Source organism: Lissotriton vulgaris, chromosome 1_1 (genome assembly GCF_964263255.1).
Source record: "Lissotriton vulgaris chromosome 1_1, aLisVul1.2, whole genome shotgun sequence".
Taxonomy (NCBI): domain Eukaryota; kingdom Metazoa; phylum Chordata; class Amphibia; order Caudata; family Salamandridae; genus Lissotriton; species Lissotriton vulgaris.
This window is the reverse complement of record NC_141685.1, coordinates 85,565,519-85,587,462: the sequence shown is the minus strand read 5'-3', so window position 1 is coordinate 85,587,462 and position 21,944 is coordinate 85,565,519. Positions and strand designations below refer to the sequence as shown.

Sequence of the window (21,944 nt, the reverse complement as noted above, 5' to 3'; positions counted from 1 at the left end):
CAGCCTCCCGCAACACATGCCAGCTTGTGATTCACTGAAAGCAGTGTGTACACATCCTGCCCTCAGCACATGTCAGCTTGTGATTCACTGAAAGCAGTGTGTACACAGCCTGCCCTCAGCACATGTCAGCTTGTGATTCACTGAAAGCAGTGTGTACACAGCCTGCCTCCGCACATGCCAGCTTGTAATTCACTGAAAGCAGTGTGTACACAGTCTGCCCTCAGCACATGTCAGCTTGTGATTCACTGAAAGCAGTGTGTGCACAGCCTCCCTCAGCACATGTCAGCTTGTAATTCACTGAAAGCAGCGTGTACACAGCCTCCCTCAGCACATGCCAGCTTGTAATTCACTGAAAGCAGTGTGTACACAGTCTGCCCTCAGCACATGTCAGCTTGTGATTTACTGAAAGCAGTGTGTACACAGCCTGCCCTCAGCACATGCCAGCTTGTAATTCACTGAAAGCAGTGTGTACACAGCCTGCCCTCAGCACATGCCAGCTTGTAATTCACTGAAAGCAGTGTGTACACAGCCGGCCCTCAGCACATGCCAGCTTGTTATTCACTGAAAGCAGCGTGTACACAGCCTGCCCTCAGCACATGCCAGCTTGTTATTCACTGAAAGCAGTGTGTACACAGCCTCCCTCAGCACATGTCAGCTTGTAATTCACTGAAAGCAGTGTGTACACAGCCGGCCCTCAGCACATGCCAGCTTGTAATTCACTGAAAGCAGTGTGTACACAGCCGGCCCTCCGCACATGCCAGCTTGTAATTCACTGAAAGCAGTGTGTACACAGCCTGCCTCAGCACATGCCAGCTTGTGATTCACTGAAAGCAGTGTGTACACAGCCTCCCTCAGCACAGCTTGTAATTCACTAAAAGCAGTGTGTACACAGTCTGCCCTCAGCACATGCCAGCTTGTAATTCACTGAAAGCAGTGTGTACACAGCCTGCCTCAGCACATGCCAGCTTGTGATTCACTGAAAGCAGTGTGTACACAGCCTGCCTCAGCACATGCCAGCTTGTAATTCACTGAAAGCAGTGTGTACACAGCCTGCCCTCCGCACATGCCAGCTTGTAATTCACTGAAAGCAGTGTGTACACAGCCTGCCTCAGCACATGCCAGCTTGTGATTCACTGAAAGCAGTGTGTACACAGCCTCCCTCAGCACAGCTTGTAATTCACTAAAAGCAGTGTGTACACAGTCTGCCCTCAGCACATGCCAGCTTGTAATTCACTGAAAGCAGTGTGTACACAGCCGGCCCTCAGCACATGCAAGCTTGTAATTCACTGAAAGCAGTGTGTACACAGCCTGCCCTCAGCACGTGCAAGCTTGTAATTCACTGAAAGCAGTGTGTACACAGCCTGCCCTCAGCACATGCAAGCTTGTGATTCACTGAAAGCAGTGTGTACACAGCCTGCCCTCAGCACATGCAAGCTTGTAATTCACTGAAAGCAGTGTGTACACAGCCTCCCTCAGCACATGTCAGCTTGTGATTCACTGAAAGCAGTGTTGGCTTCTTGAAGGGTTTCCTTTCATAAAGACCCACCCCTGGCCGCCAGTCTGGTGCGCGCATGCCTTTGGACTCCAGCCTTTTGAGGGGAGAGCTTTACCAAGGCCAAGAGTTCGTCATTTTGCAGCTGGGACGGATTGGCTTTGCCAGTGATTGTCTTCTTGTCTTGTCGAGTACTTTATACCCTTAAGGTGCAGCCCTGCTTCCATGTGTTCCTGCGCTCAGGCGAGTGGCCTGTGTGTGATCTTTCATTGGAGCAGCGCAGGGCATACGGGGCTTTTATTGACACAACCACAGAGTCATGGGACCTGCGCGCGCCTGTCGCAAAAACAGATGTTCAAAGCGACAACAGCTGGAATTATCCCTGGTATATTGTCACAGACTCCGCTTGTGTTCCTTGAAGGAGGCGCCAGAGGCCACTAGGCGTTGTATCTCACATCAACAGCCTGAGATTGACCCTCTGGGGACATTGAAACACCCGATGTGACTGACCCTGAATGTGACCCGATAAAGACTAATATTGTGAGCGTGCGCGGTCATGAGCCTTTTTGCCGTTCACGCTTAGGGGCCCCCTCTCAGCATCCCCCTCCGCCCCTTGAGCGTACACAGCGCTATAGTGCCAGCCACTCTGCCCGGCCAGACCTCTGCTCCCCAGGCCCCCTCCGGAGCCACCCCCGGCCCTGCCCCAGCCCCACTGCCCGGCCAGACCTCTGCCCCCCAGGCCCTCTCCGGAGCCACCCCTGGCCCTGCTCCAGCCCCACTGCCCGGCCAGACCTCTGCCACCCAGGCTCCCTCCGGAGCCACCCCCGGCCCTGCCCCATCAGCCTGTCGCAAAAGCAGATGTTCAGAGCGACAACAGCTGGAATTATCCCTGGTATATTGTCACGGACTCCGCTTGTGTTCCTTGAAGGAGGCGCTAGAGGCCACTAGGCGTTGTATCTCACATCAACAGCCTGAGATTGACCCTTGGGGACATTGAAACACCCGATGTGACTGACCCTGAATGTGACCCGATAAAGGCTAATATTGTGAGCGCGCGCGGCCATGAGCCTTTTTGCCGTTCACGCTTAGGGGCCCCCTCTCAGCATCCTTCCCCTGTTCCTTGAGCGTATACAGCGTTATAGTGCCAGCCACATTGCCCGGCCAGACCTCTGCTCCCCAGGTCCCCTCCGGAGCCACCCCCCGCCCTTCCCCAGCCCCACTGCCCAGCCAGACCTCTGCTCCCCAGGACCCCTCCGGAGCCACCCCCAGCCCTGCCCCAGCCCCACTGCCCGGCCAGACCTCTGCCACCCAGGCCCCCTCCGGAGCCACCCCCGGCCCTGCTCCATCAGCCTGTCGCAAAAGCAGATGTTAAAAACGACAACAGCTGGAATTATCCCTGGTATATTGTCACGGACTCCGCTTGTGTTCCTTGAAGGAGGCGCCAGAGGCCACTAGGCGTTGTATCTCACATCAACAGCCTGAGATTGACCCTCTGGGGACATTGAAACACCCGATGTGACTGACCCTGAATGTGACCCGATAAAGGCTAATATTGTGAGCGTGCGCGGCCATGAGCCTTTTTGCCGTTCACGCTTAGGGGGCCCCCTCTCAGCATCCCCCCCGCCTCTTGAGCGTATACAGCGTTATAGTGCCAGCCCCACTGCCCGGCCAGACCTCTGCTCCCCAGGCCCCCTCCGGAGCCACCCCCGGCCATGCCCCAGCCCCACTGCCCGGCCAGACCTCTGCCACCCAGGCTCCCTCCGGAGCCACCCCCGGCCCTGCTCCAGCCCCACTGCCCGGCCAGACCTCTGCCACCCAGGCTCCCTCCGGAGCCACCCCCGGCCCTGCTGAAGCCACCCTGCCCGGCCAGACCTCTGCTCCCCAGGCCCCCTACGGAGTCACCCCTGGCCCTGCCCCAGCCCCACTGCCCGGCCAGACCTCTGCTCCCCAGGCCCCCTCCGGAGCCACCCCTGGCCCTGCTGAAGCCACCCTGCCCGGCCAGACCTCTGCTCCCCAGGCCCCCTCCGGAGCCACCCCCGGCCCTGCCTCAGCCCCACTGCCCGGCCAGACCTCTGCTCCCCAGGCCCCCTCCGGAGCCACCCCTGGCCCTGCTCCAGCCCCACTGCCCGGCCAGACCTCTGCAGCCCAGGCTCCCTCCGGAGCCACCACCGGCCCTGCTCCAGCCCCACTGCCCGGCCAGACCTCTGCCCCCCAGGCCCCCTCCGGAGCCACCCCAGGCCCTGCTGCAGCCACTCTTCCCGGCCAGACCTCTGCTCCCCAGGCCCCCTCCGGAGCCACCCCTGGCCCTGCTGAAGCCACCCTGCCCGGCCAGACCTCTGCTCCCCAGGCCCCCTCCGGAGCCACCCCTGGCCCTGCCCCAGCCCCACTGCCCGGCCAGACCTCTGCCACCCAGGCCCCCTCCGGAGCCACCCCCGGCCCTGCTCCATCAGCCTGTCGCAAAAGCAGATGTTCAAAACGACAACAGCTGGAATTATCCCTGGTATATTGTCACGGACTCCGCTTGTGTTCCTTGAAGGAGGCGCCAGAGGCCACTAGGCGTTGTATCTCACATCAACAGCCTGAGATTGACCCTCTGGGGACATTGAAACACCCGATGTGACTGACCCTGAATGTGACCCGATAAAGGCTAATATTGTGAGCGTGCGCGGCCATGAGCCTTTTTGCCGTTCACGCTTAGGGGCCCCCCTCTCAGCATCCCCCCCGCCTCATGAGCGTATACAGCGTTATAGTGCCAGCCCCACTGCCCGGCCAGACCTCTGCTTCCCAGGCCCCTTCCGGAGCCACCCCCGGCCCTGCCCCAGCCCCACTGCCCGGCCAGACCTCTGCTCCCCAGGCCCTCTCCGGAGCCACCCCTGGCCCTGCCCCAGCCCCACTGCCCGGCCAGACCTCTGCTCCCCAGGCCCCCTCCGGAGCCACCCCCGGCCCTGCTGAAGCCACCCTGCCCGGCCAGACCTCTGCTCCCCAGGCCCCTTCCGGAGCCACCCCCGGCCCTGCCCCAGCCCCACTGCCCGGCCAGACCTCTGCTCCCCAGGCCCCCTCCGGAGCCACCCCCGGCCCTGCCCCAGCCCCACTGCCCGGCCAGACCTCTGCTCCCAGGCCCACTCCGGAGCCACCCCCGGCCCAGCTGAAGCCACCCTGCCCGGCCAGACCTCTGCTCCCCAGGCCCCTTCCGGAGCCACCCCCGGCCCTGCCCCAGCCCCACTGCCCGGCCAGACCTCTGCTCCCCAGGCCCCCTCCGGAGCCACCCCCGGCCCTGCCCCAGCCCCACTGCCCGGCCAGACCTCTGCTCCCCAGGCCCCCTCCGGAGCCACCCCTGGCCCTGCTGAAGCCACCCTGCCCGGCCAGACCTCTGCTCCCCAGGCCCCCTCCGGAGCCACCCCCGGCCCTGCCCCAGCCCCACTGCCCGGCCAGACCTCTGCCCCCCAGGCCCCCTCCGGAGCCACCCCCGGCCCTGCTGAAGCCACCCTGCCCGGCCAGACCTCTGCTCCCCAGGCCCCTTCCGGAGCCACCCCTGGCCCTGCTGAATCCACCCTGCCCGGCCAGACCTCTGCTCCCCAGGCCCCCTCCGGAGCCACCCCCGGCCCTGCCCCAGCCCCACTGCCCGGCCAGACCTCTGCTCCCCAGGCCCCCTCCGGAGCCACCCCCGGCCCTGCTGAAGCCGCCCGGCCAGACCTCTGCTCCCCAAGCCCCTTCCGGAGCCACCCCTGGCCCTGCCCCAGCCCCACTGCCCGGCCAGACCTCTGCTCCCCAGGCCCCCTCCGGAGCCAACCCTGGCCCTGCTGAAGCCACCCTGCCCGGCCAGACCTCTACTCCCCAGGCCCCCTCCGGAGCCACCCCCGGCCCTACCCCAGCCCCACTGCCCGGCCAGACCTCTGCCCCCCAGGCCCCCTCCGGAGCCACCCCCGGCCCTGCTGAAGCCACCCTGCCCGGCCAGACCTCTGCCCCCAGGCTCCCTCCGGAGCCACCCCCGGCCCTGCCCCAGCCCCACTGCCCGGCCAGACCTCTGCTCCCCAGGCCCCCTCCAGAGCCACCCCTGGCCCTGCTCCAGCCCCACTGCCCGGCCAGACCTCTGCCACCCAGGCTCCCTCCGGAGCCACCCCCGGCCCTGCTCCAGCCCCACTGCCCTGCTAGACCTCTGCCACCCAGGCTCCCTCCGGAGCCATCCCCGGCTCTGCTGCAGCCACACTGCCCGGGCAGACCTCTGCCACCCAGGCTCCTCCCGGAGCCACCCCGGCCCTGCTCCAGCCACACTGCCCGGCCAGACCTCTGCCACCCAGGCTCCCTCCGGAGCCACCTCCGGCCCTACTGCAGCCACACTGCCCGGCCAGACCTCTGCCACCCAAGCTCCCTCCGCACTCCTTCTTGTCCCCTCCAGGCCACCCCGGGCTCTGGGCAGGTTCAGCCCCTCTTCGGTCCATCAGCCCCCAGGGCCGTTGTTCACTCGGTCTCTCTGGGCACCGTCTCATTCTGGGCTCTCTGTTCCTGCCTGCTGCACCCCTTACTGTGCAGGCCCAAGAGACTGCGTGATGTTGAACTTTCGCCTTTATGGGAACAGTGAGTGTCCATCGTTTCAGCCCGGCCGGGAGCGCGTATTGGTGCCTCTTGCGCCTGTGTCCGGCCTCATCCCTGCTCAATCCGACAGACACGAGCTGTCTTTTCTCTACACAACAGGAGGTGTCAGGGTCCCTTCGCATCAATGACAGACGTGCATTCCCTGCAAGCATTGCGCGTTCGTTACTAGCCCTTGCCAATGCTTGTTTAAATGTAGAAATGAGCTCTTTTCGTCGTTACCTGAAGAGGGTAGTGTGTGCCACGTGACCTTGAAAGAACTGGGAGTCATGTGTGTATGTGTTTGGGGTGGTGTCATATTTCTATACTGGGCCCTTTCACGTGCCATTAGCATACCGCTGAGGACCCCCAGCCCCTGACCAGAGGGCCGGAGCCCCCGGTGGAGAGGTACGGTGAGGAAAGGCTCAGAGAGTTCACTTGCGAGGCGTAAGAATGGTGCCAGCCTGTAGACCGACTCAGGATTGCAAAGGAGGTGAAAATCACCTGTTCTACAAGCTCCCAAATGCTGAAAGTTGTCAATCCCAGCTTTATTTAATTATTTATTATTTATTTATTCAAGAGTTTTATATAGCGCTGGCTAGACCCGGAGGTATCAGAGCGCTTTACATGAGGTTCCACAAATATTACAAGATTACATCAGTTCCAATTTACATCAGATGCTAGACAAACAAATGCAAGAGCATAGGAGACGAGATGATTGAAGTGTAGAGAGGAAGGGGGTAAAGGGGTGGGAGGGAGATACGGCAGAGAGACGAAAGGAAAGTCTATCCAAAGTCCGGCTGGGTAGGTGACGGTCGAGGGGAAGTCCCAAAACCCATCTCCACTATAGCTATCAGGTAGCTCCACCGGGCATTGGCCAAATAGCTAGGTCTCAATGGAAAGCATTTAAATAACATGGAGGGCAAAATAAATGGAGCGTAGAGGGGAGGGGCATGGAAGGAGAGAAAGGGGGGGATGAGGGAAGAGACAACAGGGAGAGACAAAATGAAGTCTGTCTAACACCGATTGGGTAGGTGACGACCAAGGAGGGAGTCCACGGCCCATCTCCCCTATAGCTAAACCAGGTAGCTCCATCGGGCATCAGACAAAATAGCTAGATCTCAAAAGACGAGGTAAAATTCACAGATGGACAGGGTGGGGACTAAGGGCCAGGACAGGTGAAGGCAGATGTCAGCAGCAGGAAAGTGGAGAGGAGTAGAGCGAGGAGGGGTAGGGGGAAGGTAGTTCGGCAGGAAGTTCCCATGGATCTGGTGGGCTATAGTTGCCAGCTTAGCCAATGTGCGGGTGCTCGGATGATTCTCCGGTGCAGTCTCAGGTACAGTCAGGTTCTGCGTGATTTTTGGTTTCCCCATTGTGCAGGCTGGAGTGGATCTTTGCGTGCGGGGTGTTGCCGGTGTCCGGGACTTTTGCACGCATACCAAGATACCGTACCAGATCCGATGTCCACTGTAGGGGGTCGTCCAGTCCCATTGTCAGAATGAAGTTACTGGCAGCTCTGTCTAGGAAAGTCCTGAGTCTAGTCCTAATTCTATCAAGAATGGATTTCTGCATCTCTTTATACAAAGGCATATCTAAATATCTCCTTCATATAAACACAGCATCTGGGCTTAAAAAATCAACGTTGATCGCCAATAGTGAATTGCCCACTTCGTTAAGGGTTTTGCAAAGTTTTTCTTACATCATTTGCTAGATGTATTGAGCATATTTATAAGGGCCTTCCCACCAATATTTTTCAACCACTGGAGAGTAAGATCCAGACCATCAAGGACTGGTCCCCTCCAACTACCCAGACTCAGGTCAGAGCTTTCTTGGGCCTGACTGGGTACTCAGGAAGTTTGTTAAGAACTATGGGTCCATTGTGACTCCTCTTAATGATCTGACATCTAAGAAGATGCCCAAAAAGGTTCAGTGGACAGAAATCTGTCAAAAAGCATTTGATGACCTGAAGAAGGCCATGTGCTCTGCACCTATCCTGAAGAGTCCTGACTACTCAAGAGAGTTCATTGTCCAAACAGATGCTTCTGAGTTGGGAGTGGGAGCAGTGCTTTCACAGCTTAATGTAGATGGCCAGGACCAGCCCATTGCTTTCATTAGCAGAAGGCTGACCCCCAGAGAGAAACGTTGGTCAGCTATAGAGAGGGAGGCCTTTGCTGTGGTGTGGGCCCTGAAGAAGTTGAGACCATACTTGTTTGGCACTCACTTCAAGATTCAGACCGACCATAAGCCCCTCTTATGGCTTAATCAGATGAAGGGTGAAAACCCCAAACTACTCAGGTGGTCCATTTCCCTACAGGGGATGGACTTTACAGTGGAGCACCGCCCAGGGACTGACCATGGCAACGCAGATGGTCTCTCCAGGTACTTCCACTTAGAACATGAAGACACAACTGGTCAAGGTTAGTCTAATGTCCCTGCGTTTGGGGGGGGGGGGTTATGTAGGATAGTAGGGTCTGCTATCCTATGGTCACCCCAAATTTTTGCTTTTTGCTTCACTGGTTTCTGACTTAATGTGGCTGTGGGCCTGCTAATCAGACCCACAGCCTGCTGTTCTCTCTCTAAATTATTGCCAATGCACTCTAGGTGCATTACGAATTGGAACTGGTTCATCTTATGAGCCCCTGTATCAGTGCACCCTAGGTGCCCAGGGCATAGGTGTATCCAAGGCCTACCAGGGGCTGCAGCATGTATTGTGCCACCCCTGGCCTGGCCTCCACATTTGACACAACTGGCTGATCACTCAGCTGGGGTAAGTTGGTGTAATCACCTCTTACTTAGGTACAGTATGCCTGTGCCTAACCCTAAACTGGACACATATGTTCCTATCAGCCACTCCTATGGAAGGCCTCATCAATCCTGGAGGCAGAGTGCTTGGAAATATGTGAGATGGTGCTCTAGCATGAGCTGAGCCTGTCTGCAGCTGTCGGGAACCACTCCTTAAGCTGTTCCGGGATATTGCCATACCATATACTCTTAAGTGCATTATAATCCTCGCGGTTATTTGCTATCTTTGGTTTGGCTTTATCAAAACATGTCGAGTAAGGTGTCATACGAATTGGAATACTATCCCCTCGCCAGTTCTGGCGACGGGGATAGCATTCCACCCTTCTAGAGGGACACGACATGTGTGTAGCCTTAACCCCGGTTAAAGTTAAACAGAGCCTCAGCATCACAAAATGGATGCTGCCACCACAGACACGAGTCTGGCCTCCTGCTGCTGACCGAAACTCGGCAGATGGTGGCCTGGACAAAGGGTTTCCTGCCTTGGGAGGTGCGAGCACCACCCCAGACAGGGTTTTGTGTATTGGGTAGGACAGGGCTGAAAAGAATCAGACATGCCCGGGGCACACAAGGTGTCCCCGTGCATAGGCCATTCCAAACCGGTTCTGGGGCTTTCCAGCCCCAGTCCTGGCGAGGAGCTGGACAAAGGAAAGGGGGTGTAACCGCCCCCCTTCCTGGTTCCTCCCAGAGGAGGGACCTAGTAGGTGATCCACCCCTCAGATTGGGAATAAGAGTGGGAGCAGTGCCATTGCACAGCAGATCATCCTGAATCAACTTTACACGAAGAAGAAGACTGGACTTCGACATTCTGCTGCACAGAAGACTGAAGAGAATCTCCCTTGTGGCCTAGGAGTGGCCACCCTGTGAACACAGGTACCAACCAGCAACTCAACGTCTGCTTTGCCGCCGCCTCCCGCCGGAGCCCGAGCCCAGAGCCCGACAAGAACCAGACTCCCAGACCTCTCAGAGCCCGATCCACAGTCCCCGCAAAGAAGGGACCCGTGGAGGCACCGAGTGACGTGGGACCAGACCTCTTGGAAGACACTCGAAAGCTGACTGCGCAGCTTCTGAGGCATCCTCGATGTTGTGCTTTGGGGACTGAGAACCCCCACCACCGAGCAGCCCTTGCACCGAAGATCAGCCCTCCAGCATCTCCACGATCTGCGTGGGGCCCTTTTGCATCGTGCCACTTGACGCGCCATCCCGGCCACTAGCCACGTGGTCAGCGGCCATCTTGGCGACGAAACCGACGATTTACACAGCAGGTCTGGTTGCTCCAGACCTACCCAAGCTCCTGTAAAAAGGAGCACCCGCTCTGACCTTGCTGGTCCGAGTGATCAGCATCTTTCAACTTCTGCGTGGCTTGCATTTGCCAAGGCCTGTTTGCTCCGATCAGGTCGCCGACACCGCCAACAGCGAGAAGCCTACGTGGGACAGCTTGTGACCGACTCCTGGACGTCCTCGACCCCGGGTATCCACGTGGCTGCAGAAAGAAGCTACTCGACAACGCCTGTTTGCACCCGACATCGCCTGGTTCCAATCTGGTTCCACGGTAGTCACTGGCTAGTGACTTTGAACACTGTCCCCTCTGCTTTCAGGTCTTCACATCTTCAGATCCATCCTTGGATCCACCGGAACTCTTTACATCGAGCCGCCTGCAGCATCTTCAGCTCCAAGCACCATCGACCAGCGTGACGAAACCCGACACTACTTCGACCCTGTGCACCCGCTTCCTGTGGGTGAGGTAACTCAGCTCCGCCGGTGCTCCTGCACTGGTACACATCTCAAGGGCCTGTGTCTTAAGTTTCAACTCCGTAGGTCACTCGGAAGGTTCCTAACTTTCTAACTTTGTACTTTTTACGCACCATAGACTTTACATTGGAAAGTGCGTGCACTTTAAACATTGCACCCGAGTCCCGTGGGCCTCTCCCGACTTACTCACTGCTAGTCTCGAATAGCTCCAGCGATTCCCGAGGCCCTAGGCCTGTTCACTTTCCTATTGGTATCTCTTATACCACTTTCTTAGTATATGGTTTAGGTGGCCCCTAGGGCTCATCCATATTGTGCAACTTTTGTGTATTTTAAACTGTCTTGTGATTTAACACTTGTGCTTCTGTGCTCATAAAGAGTCCAGGGGATTTTATAGTTAATAAATCAATATATATTTTCAATATATATCTGTGTGGTGTCCCTTTCATTTGGTATTCAAGGGGGTTGTGTATGGTATAACAGCTGGCTTCACATGCCTTTCAGAGTTTAGCCTAAGACTGCTTTGTCCACGTTACCACTAGGATAACTGGTCTACAAGGTTGAATTACAACCATCATCATAAGGGTTGCTTGGCATGGTACAAAGTGATCACTAAGAATTAGTGAGCATTATATACCAGGCCAACTTCTCACAATATTAAACATGGAAGAAACGGGCTTTCGGAAAAAATCATTATTCTGCCCTCCTTCATCAAAATTTCCAAAAGAGGTGATTACCTTTGAGAGGACAACCCTATCAGGTATTACTACTATGGAGCAAAAGAAACAATTTGTAAAGTACAACCTAACAAAAAATGAAAAGGATGCCATTTCTTCCTTAAAAAATGACAGATCGCTTATTATAAAACAAGCGGATCAAGGAGGGGCTGTAGTCCTTTGGGACATCAACTGGAAGATCCGACTTGTTATAAAAAGATCAATCATAACCCAGTCAAGGAATTACAAAATGAACTCTTCAACATCCTCCAGGAAGGACATGATATTGGGATCCTAGGACCAAAAGAATTTGTATTTCTTCAGAACAAGCATCCACGAACACCGTTGTTTTATGTTCTGCCGAAGATGCATAAGGATGCAGTAAACTCCCCCGGCCGCCCAATAATTTCAGGGTGTGATTCACTGTCCGAGCCAGTGGCAAAGTACATTGACCACTTCCTGAAACCATTGATAGAGAAGGTGCCTGCACACCTTAAAGACACAACAGCATTCATCAATGAAATTACATCTATTCAATTTGATGAAACTAACCAACTGATGGTGACCATGGACATCGTGTCTTTATATACGCAAATACCTCAGGAACAGGCTTTAGAAACATTAACATATTTTTTGGAACAACGGGAACAACCCACTAGGGTACCAACGGAGTTCATCATGAAACTTGCGAAATTTGCCTTACAAAAAAATTATTTTCAATTTGACAATGACTTTTACTATCAGACCAAGGGGGTAGCCATGGGCTGCCCCTTCGCACCGGAGCTAGCGGTCCTATTTATGGGCCTTTATGAAAGCAGGTTCGTGTACAACAACAATCCTTTTGCTGAATATATTACTAAATACATGCGTTATATTGACGATGTGTTTTTTATTTGGTCAGGACCCCAGGATAGCCTAAATGAGTTTGTTACAAGGCTCAATATGAGAACGGAAGATATAAAATTCAGCCATTCAGCGTCCACTAGGAATATCACTTTTTTGGACGTACAAGTTTATGCAACCGAAGGCACATTAGGCACAACATTGTTTCGCAAGCCTAGGGATAGGAATAAAGCATTGCATTTTTCCAGTCATCATCCAAGGGGGATTAAACAGAACCTGCCGTTTGGCCAATTTCTGAGAATTCGACTAAATTGTTCCAACAAAGACGAGTATTTCATCCATGCGAATGGCCTTATGGAATGATTATTGGAAAGGGGCTACCCTAAAAAACTTATAAAACATGCATTAAAAAGGGCATGGTGAGTCCCAAGAGAAACTGTTACAGAAAAAGACGAAAAAGGACCAAAAAAGGATTGTCTGTGTAAGTACCTTTGGACCAAATACAAATCAGTTGCGTAAATTGGTCATGCAAAATTGGCACCTGGTTAAAGACCTACATGGTGATTTAAAAGAACCTCCGTTGTTCGCCTATAAAAAAGAGAGAAGTGTGGCAAATCATATAGTGCGAGCAGCCCTTCCACGTGAACCAAAAATTACACTGAGAGGGATGTTGGGGTTACCCCCAGTAGTTGGACACCACAGGTGCGGTAACTGCACATGTTGTGATTCAACGGGGGAGGGTTCCGTTTTCACTTTCAATGGAATACATTGGAAACACGAAGCGTTCACCAGTTGCCAAACGATGAATATAATGTATGGGGTATGGTGTCCTTGTCCAAAATTGTATATTGGCAAAACCTCCCAGGAAGCAAGGCAGAGAATTACTCAGCATAAGTCCAGGATACGACGAGCAGTTCCAAAAGCGCCATTAGTTCAACACTGGGAAGTGTGTAAACACAAAGAGGAAGACCTTCGCTGGACATTGAGCAGGATCCTAGAGGCAGCGGCACGGAGGCTAAACTGGCACAAAGAGAGGCCTTACTTATCATGAAATATAACACTGCCTTTACTGGATTTAACGAAATTTCGGAAGTGTTTAAGGGGACCCCTTGAATCACTCATTCAGCAGATCAATGAAAGACCTCATGATAATGGGTCATTTGACTAAACCAGGGGAGGCTACTGTGTCACATTGTGGCATGTAAAGATCGATACGTTTCTGAGCTTAGCATTCACTATACATGCACGATGATGTTTGAAGGAGAAAAAGTATTGTCATTCCATTGGTTTCAAGTACGGATGGCACAAGCGAGGGTAGTGTTAATAGGAGACAGACTGCATCAACCACACACTATATGATTGGCAGACTTGGAGGGATGAGGTGCTATGATGTTTCAGTACTTTCGCCTATGTGAAATTCTAGTGAGGTGCACCCACGTTTAAACTGAGGACCAGAAGTCCTTCAATCAAATGTAAAATGACGGATTGACATATAATCCCAAAAACTAAATCATTACAGTATGTCCAATCAATCATGATTTCAACTATCATCCAGAGCATGCGCTGTTCGGGGACAATGTTTCAGAGGTATATGTCCCTTTAAGAAGTGCCGATCACATGACCGCTACATGAGGCAGGAAGCGGATGAGGAGCCATCGCGAGATCGCAAGTGCCGATCACATGACCGTTACACGAGGCAGGAAGCGGATGAGGAGCCATCGCGAGTTCGCAAGTGCCGATCACATGACCGCTACACGAGGCAGGAAGCGGATGAGGAGCCATCGCGAGATCGCAAGTGCCGATCACATGACCGCTACACGAGGCAGGAAGCGGATGAGGAGCCATCGCGAGATCGCAACAGAGGCGCTGTTAGGTAAGGGAATGCTTCGTCACGAGTTACCAAGCAGCGCTATCGGACCCGGGGCGCTAGAAGCATGCTGGAAGACCACTTCTCCGCTCTAGGGAGTTTACGAGATAGAGCCGTTCGGGGGTCATAGAAACTAAAGCTGCCTTTTATTATGTTCCTTGAAACGGGCGTCTTTGAGTAAATAAACACGTGGGAAGGCACACTGCCTGTATATGACCAGGCGCGCCACGCCAATTTCAAAAGTAAGTCCGTTTTACAACCATGGACGAGATTACCTCATCCGAACTCGACTTAAGTGGATGTTAGATGGTTTGTTACATTTTACAGGGCAAGTGGAGTACTAGCAGCCAACTTTCAGCGGCCAAGCCAATTACCCTTTACAAGTTGGAATAATGGTTCTTGCCATCACGAGTACTGGTCAGGATTCGCACTTCATCTAAAAGGTCAGTGCCAGAGTGCACATTGGATGTGCAGATAGGACATGTAGTGGTCGGTGCAATGAATATTAAGTCATTATTGTTATGTCCTTGTCTTCCTGTATGCAGAATTTCAAAACACAATATTTATCATACAACTAAAGAAACATCAATAGCGGGATTGTCAAGGTAGGCGTGGTGGAGCCGACTGGTGGCTGTTTTGTTGTTAATTAGAGTTTGGCAATGTTATAGGTTTTTAATATGGAAATTGTTGTCTTTTGTTTTGTAGAAATCTTTCTGGTCCTGACGAGAACCCCGCAGTACGGGGTTCGAAAAGCGTCGACCTAAATTGACCTTTGTTAAAACAAAATTACTACAAGTCCTGTAATACGATATTACAGGTTTCAGTCCAAAAAGATTTGTCATGAAAAAATGCATAGAAAAAGTATTGTAACTATTGGATCCACTAATTAATTGGTTGGTTTAAATATTGCTTTTTTTGACAAAGGTCTATACCTCAGTGGTTTATGTTGTATGCATGGTGAGTGTTGAATGAATGTATGGTGTAAACAGTGTGGAGAGTGGATGTGAGGACAAATTGTAAATGTTTATTTGTTTTCTACTGTTTGAACATTTTGTATATTTTGTATATATGCATAAAAAATGCTTTTTGAGAGAAAATGAGAAATAAATTGATGAAGTAATTCATTTACCAAAATAAACTAGTGACGTTAGTGACAACCGACTGATCTGTTTTGTTCGTAACAGTCTTTTTACAATAAGTTGATTTAATTGTGTCCAGCACTGGCAGCTGTTTTGTTGCACTGATCAATTTGACTAAGCCTTGCTGGTTAAGAGTCAGGACCCTGTTTTGTTCTCCTTATAAATATGTGCCCCTTTCACTCAGAACACTGCATGAAAAGGGTGTTCCATGGGTGTTACTGTGGGTGTTCCCACACAACACTCATGGAACCTGACGCATTCCCTGATGTACGATACATTGTGAACCTGGGAATATGACAGAATCTAACGCCACCCCAGGGGTGGCATTAGGGAGGCACAACAAGGAGATTTATTTTATGTCCCGCCCCCCCCTGCTTTCCTTTTTCTATTAGTGCTGCAGTCTGCCGCACTAATAGACAAAGGAAATCGCCTCTTGTGATTGACTTTGTGCAGGAAGGTCTCCCTTCCTTCACAAAATCAATCAACCCTGCAACGCAGGCACCCTTGCATTGCACCATGGAGAAAGGATGCCTGTATTGGCGGATGGCAGCCCATTGTGCGCCTCCGCTGGGGGATAGGACAGGAATGCGCTGTATCACATAGATACGGCACATTCCTGCCCTTTTGTTCTGGCATAGAGCAGTACAGCAAGATTCCTTTTGGTGCTGCCCTACCCAAAACCTCATAAATGAGGCCCAGAGTCTGGGCTTCCTGGCTGAGTAGGCGAGACCTCCAGCAGGACGGCGTTGGATTGACTGAATCCAGTCAAGCGTAAACTAGAAAAAGAAGAGATCCCATTCTTTGGCCGCATCTACACCGACACAAGATGTTTGGAAGAAAGAGCCAGACCACCCGTAGGCTCATGAGACCACCAGGAGCCAGACCACCCGTAGGCTCATTATACCACCATGAGCTAGACCACCCATAGGATCATGAGACCACCATGAGTGAGACCAGATTACACCCCTCCCGTAGGCTCATGAGACCACCAGGAGCCAGACCACCCGTAGGCTCATGAGACCACCAGGAGCCAGACCACCCGTAGGCTAATTAGACCACCATGAGCTAGACCACCCATAGGATCATGAGACCACCATGAGTGAGACCAGATTACACCCCTCCCGTAGGCTCATGAGACCACCAGGAGCCAGACCACCCGTAGGCTCATGAGACCACCAGGAGCCAGACCACCCGTAGGATCATGAGACCACCATGAGCCAGACCACCATGAGCCAGGCCAGATTACCCCCCTCCCGAGGACCATGAGACCACCATAGTATTTGAAGCAACAGCTAAAACGCAGAAGTCCACAGTGATGGGTCGAGCAGATGTGGTCATGGAGTGGCTTGTGTGTATTCTCTTCCTCAGCACACTTTTTTCGTGTTTTCTTTCCTTTCATTCTTCTCCTTCCTGTCTGTTTTTCTTCTTCCCCTCACCCCTCCTGATGGCCCTAAATTCTTTCATTTGTCAACCGTGGGGTAAGATAATGTTTAGGGCTTATTTGAGCAGGTGGTCACAGATGGGGCCCATCAGCACTCTCTATTTGGGGGCCGGCACTTATTTTTCCTCATCAGACTTTGACCCATAAGGAGGTAGTGAAAAACACACAAGGGGGGAGAACAATGAAAAAAGTGCCAAAGGGAGAAAGCAGGGACCTACAGGAGTGAGATTAAGGAGGCGAGATTATCTGGATTAAAGAACCATGAGGTGGAATCCAGACTGCTCAGCCTTGGTATTCAGCACCCGACATTCAGTAGCGCCGGCTGTGGGCTTCTGAGTACAACTTTGGGCCCGGCTCTCATTCTTTTACAAATTAAGCACTGTATGTAGTAGTGTACAACACAGGAAAGCAGGACCCTGCAGCAACAGAGAGTTGTCCCTCCCCAGACACCTGGACATTACTTCTGCTGGGGAGGGGGACAGAAAGGAGGGGGGTTATTAGGACAAGAAGAAGTGACACCCCCGCTCCAGTGGTAGTGATATAGGACTCTGTGGTACCAGCAGCTCCTGCCTCCGCGTGGTCCTTCCTAGCCGGACGGGACGGGCAACCAGCAGCGACCCTGGCAAAAATGTTCAAATCAGCTTCGCTCTCTTAACGTTCTTGTGCAATCTCTCTCTCTCTCTCTTTCCATCCATCCAGCCACCGACCCATCCCTCAGTTTAAGCCTGATCAAGCCTTTTGTAATAAGCTGGCTAGTTTTTTTTCAATCAAAAGTCCAAAATATTTATGACGAGCTCCTTCCTACCGTAACCACTACAACTGCTTACTCTAAGTTATCAGAGGACGTGGTCAGCTCTCAGAGCCAACTCATAAGCTTTTTAAGTTTCACACCACAGCAGGTGAAGCACCTTCTTTTAACCACCAAGTCAGGCTCACCTAATGATCCGTGTCCTCCCGCAATTCTTCATTAAGTTCCAGACACAATTAGTGCTTATGTAACCCCCCTTCTTAACAAAGTACTTGACTCAGGGAGTTTTCCATGTGCCTGGAAAAAAGTCTGTATCAGGCCGATCCTAAAGAAACCTGCCCTACCGTCCAATCTCCTGTTTGCCACCAGCAGCCAAAATCCTGTAAAAAACAATGAATATGGAACTGACTCAATTCCTTGAATGTAACAATTTGTTAGATTATAGCCAGCATGGCTTCCGTTCATGGCGCTGATAATGGCTACAGAAGGGATTTGTGGTCAGGTTGACAAGGGGCGGCTGGGTCATCCTCACCCTCCTAGATCTATCGGCAGCATTTGACAGCGTGAATCGAACGGTGTTAGTGCAGCGGCTGAAGACTTTGGGGATTGGGGAGATGGCCCTGGCCCTCCTCACCTCCTTCCTTGCATCCAGAGAGCAGAGTATCATCTGGGGTCATCTGCAATCTGACACCTCCCATCTTCCTTGTGGGGTGCCGCAGGGCTCAGCTCTATCACCCACCATTTTCAACCTATAAGTCACCCCACTAGCCACAATTGTTGGAGAGCGTGGCTTCACCCTGGTCTCCTATGCGGATGATTCCCAAATTATTATATCCGTATCAAGAGATCCGGAAGTCCCGGACATCAGTTTTCATTCCTGTTTGACCAATATTATCTACTGTAATGCTCTGTTTGTGGGCATTCATAAAGCTCAGCTGGCAAAATTACAGTCTCTTCAAAACGCAGCTGCCCGTTTGCTTTTAAATATTCTGAAAGGCCATTCATTCCACTTCAGCTGGAATCAGATCACTCCAGTGGCTTCCCACCCAGCACAGAGTGGAGGTTAAGGCTCTCTGTCAGGTCCATAAGGCACTTTACGGTGGCCGAGCAGCCGATATCCAGAAACTCTTCCCAAGGTATGTTCCCACGAGGAACTTAAGATCAACGAATGGGGGTCTTGTTCAAACACCGAAATATTGCAGAGCCAGTTGGGGGGGCAGAGGTTTTGCCTATCGTGCCTCCAAATTATGGAATTAGATGCCAACTGCCATGAGGCTGCAAACTAACTTGCTTGGAGTCCTGGCTGTTTCCGTCTTAACTAGCTTTAGCAACTGTCAGTGCACTGTTGTCTCATTGTTTCAGTGCCAAGACGCCTCGGCCTGCGAGCGCTTTATAAACATAATTTCCATTTCATTCATCTAACCATCCACACACCCACCCACCCACCCACCCATTCATCCATCTACCCTACCATCCATCTACCCTTCCATCCATCCATCCATCCATTCACCCACCCATCCATCCATCCACCCATCAATCCATACACCCATCTCCACTTCTTTCCTCTCTCTGATTGCTTTCTCTCCACCTCCCCTCCCCCTGTTTCGCCCTCTCCCTCCTCCCAGAGTCGTTTTAAGGCCTTGGCAAAGTGGGCTCTGGCACCGGGCCCCAGCCTTTCAGGGGCCCCTGATAGACCTGGCTCTGGCCCCAGCCTTTCAGGGGCCCCTGATAGACCTGGCTCTGTTCTCCACACAGCCCTGCCCCGATGACCTTGAATAGTTTTTAAATACAGTTTGTTTTCATATATTTGTATTACAGGTGGGTGGCAGGGATTGTGTGCAGTGACGTCAGTGAGCTGCTGCTGAGTCATTGGACACACTTTAGAGTCTGGAGCAGTCTGACTGGATCAGGAATTCACAACTGCTCTGAGCAGGGGCCCAAAATGTTTGGTCCAGGGCCCCCAAAATCCTTAAGATGTCCCAGCCTCCCCTTTCTTTTCCTCTTTCCAGCCACCTAACTTCCCCCCACCACAATCAGAAGCAGAGGGGCCCCTCCCAGAAGGAGCAGCAGAGGGGCCCCTCCCAGAAGGAGCAGCAGAGGGGCCCCTCCCAGAAGGAGCAGCAGAGGGGCCCCTCCCAGAAGGAGCAGCAGAGGGGCCCCTCCCACGAGGAGCAGCAGAGGGGCCCCTCCCACGAGGAGCAGCAGAGGGGCCCCTCCCACGAGGAGCAGCAGAGGGGCCCCTCCCACGAGGAGCAGCAGAGGGGCCCCTCCCACGAGGAGCAGCAGAGGGGCCCCTCCCACGAGGAGCAGCAGAGGGGCCCCTCCCACGAGGAGCAGCAGAGGGGCCCCTCCCACGAGGAGCAGCAGAGGGGCCCCTCCCACGAGGAGCAGCAGAGGGGCCCCTCCCACGAGGAGCAAAAGAGGGGCCCCTCCCAGAAGGAGCAAAAGAGGGGCCCCTCCCAGAAGGAGCAGCAGAGGGGCCCCTCCCAGAAGGAGCAGCAGAGGGGGCCCTCCCACAAGGAGCAGCAGAGGGGCCCCTCCCAGAAGGAGCAGCAGAGGGGCCCCTCCCACAGGAGCAGCAGAGGGGCCCCTCCCACAGGAGCAGCAGAGGGGCCCCTCCCACAGGAGCAGCAGAGGGGCTCCTACCACAAGGAGGAGCAGAGGGGCCCCTCCCTCAAGAAGCAGCAGAGGGGCCCCTCCCTCAAGGAGCAGCAGAGGGGCCCCTCCCTCAAGGAGCAGCAGAGGGGCCCCTTCCAAGAGGAGCAGCAGAGGGGCCCCTTCCAAGAGGAGCAGCAGAGGGGCCCCTTCCAAGAGGAGCAGCAGAGGGGCCCCTTCCACAAGGAGCAGCAGAGGGACCCCTTCCACAAGGAGCAGCAGAGGGGCCCCTCCCAGAAGGAGCAGCAGAGGGGCCCCTCCCAGAAGGAGCAGCAGAGGGGCCCCTCCCAGAAGGAGCAGCAGAGGGGCCCCTCCCACAGGAGCAGCAGAGGGGCTCCTACCACAAGGAGGAGCAGAGGGGCCCCTCCCTCAAGGAGCAGCAGAGGGGCCCCTCCCTCAAGGAGCAGCAGAGGGGCCCCTCCCAGAAGGAGCAGCAGAGGGGCCCCTCCCACAAGGAGCAGCAGAGGGGCCCCTCCCACGAGGAGCAGCAGAGAGGCCCCTCCCTCGAGGAGCAGCAGAGGGGCCCCTCCCTCGGGGAGCAGCAGAGGGGCCCCTCCCTCGAGGAGCAGCAGAGGGGCCCTCCCTCGAGGAGCAGCAGAGGGGCCCTCCCTCGAGGAGCAGCAGAGGGGCCCCTCCCCCAAGTAGCAGCAGAGGGGCCCCTCCCAGACGCAGAGGGGACCTTCCCGCAAGGAGCAGCAGAGGGCCCCTCCCTCAAGGAGCAGCAGAAGGGCCCCTCCCACGAGGAGCAGCAGAAGGGCCCCAATTGAAGGAGCAGCAGAGGGGCCCCTTCCACAGGAGCAGCAGAGGGGCCCCTCCCACAAGGAGCAGCAGAGGGGCCCCTCCCACAAGGAGCAGCAGAGGGGCCCCTCCCAGAAGGAGCAGCAGAGGCGCCCCTCCCAGAAGGAGCAGCAGAGGGGCCCCTCCCAGAAGGAGCAGCAGAGGGGCCCCTCCCACAGGAGCAGCAGAGGGGCCCCTCCCACAGGAGCAGCAGAGGGGCCCCTCCCACAGGAGCAGCAGAGGGGCTCCTACCACAAGGAGGAGCAGAGGGGCCCCTCCCTCAAGAAGCAGCAGAGGGGCCCCTCCCTCAAGGAGCAGCAGAGGGGCCCCTCCCTCAAGGAGCAGCAGAGGGGCCCCTCCCTCAAGGAGCAGCAGAGGGGCCCCTCCCAGAAGGAGCAGCAGAGGGGCCCCTCCCACGAGGAGCAGCAGAGGGGCCCCTCCCACGAGGAGCAGCAGAGGGGCCCCTCCCACAAGGAGCAGCAGAGGGGCCCCTCCCACAGGAGCAGCAGAGGGGCCCCTCCCTCGAGGAGCAGCAGAGGGGCCCCTCCCTCGAGGAGCAGCAGAGGGGCCCTCCCTCGAGGAGCAGCAGAGGGGCCCCTCCCTCGAGGAGCAGCAGAGGGGCCCCTCCCCCAAGTAGCAGCAGAGGGGCCCCTCCCAGACGCAGAGGGGACCTTCCCGCAAGGAGCAGCAGAGGGCCCCTCCCTCGAGGAGCAGCAGAGGGCCCCTCCCTCGAGGAGCAGCAGAAGGGCCCCTCCCTCGAGGAGCAGCAGAAGGGCCCCTCCCACGAGGAGCAGCAGAAGGGCCCCTCCCACGAGGAGCAGCAGAAGGGCCCCTCCCACGAGGAGCAGCAGAAGGGCCTCTCCCACGAGGAGCAGCAGAGGGGCCCCTCCCAAGAGGAGCAGCGGAGGGGGCCCCTCCCAAGAGGAGCAGCAGAGGGGCCCCTCCCAAGAGGAGCAGCAGAGGGGCCCCTCGCACAGGAGCAGCAGAGGGGCCCCTCCCTCAAGGAGCAGCAGAGGGGCCCCTCCCACAAGGAGCAGCAGAGGGACCCCTCCCACAAGGAGCAGCAGAGGGGCCCCTCCCACAAGGAGCAGCAGAGGGGCCCCTCCTATCCTTCTACAGGCGCCCCAAGGAGGAGGCAGCAGCAGTCCC

The 21,944-nt window shown here is 54.9% G+C and overlaps 1 protein-coding gene across 1 annotated transcript in view; it reads left to right on the top strand.

Moving 5' to 3' along the window:
- The first annotated feature begins 14,039 nt into the window (after window positions 1–14,039).
- LOC147737467 (uncharacterized) overlaps window positions 14,040–21,944 on the top strand; it is a 59,127-nt gene continuing 51,222 nt past the window's right edge. The window contains exons 1-3 of the mRNA XM_086930976.1: window positions 14,040–14,277; window positions 14,363–14,478; window positions 14,581–14,640. The gene's annotated coding sequence lies outside the window, so the exon portion shown is untranslated. The remainder of the gene's footprint in view (window positions 14,278–14,362; window positions 14,479–14,580; window positions 14,641–21,944) is intronic.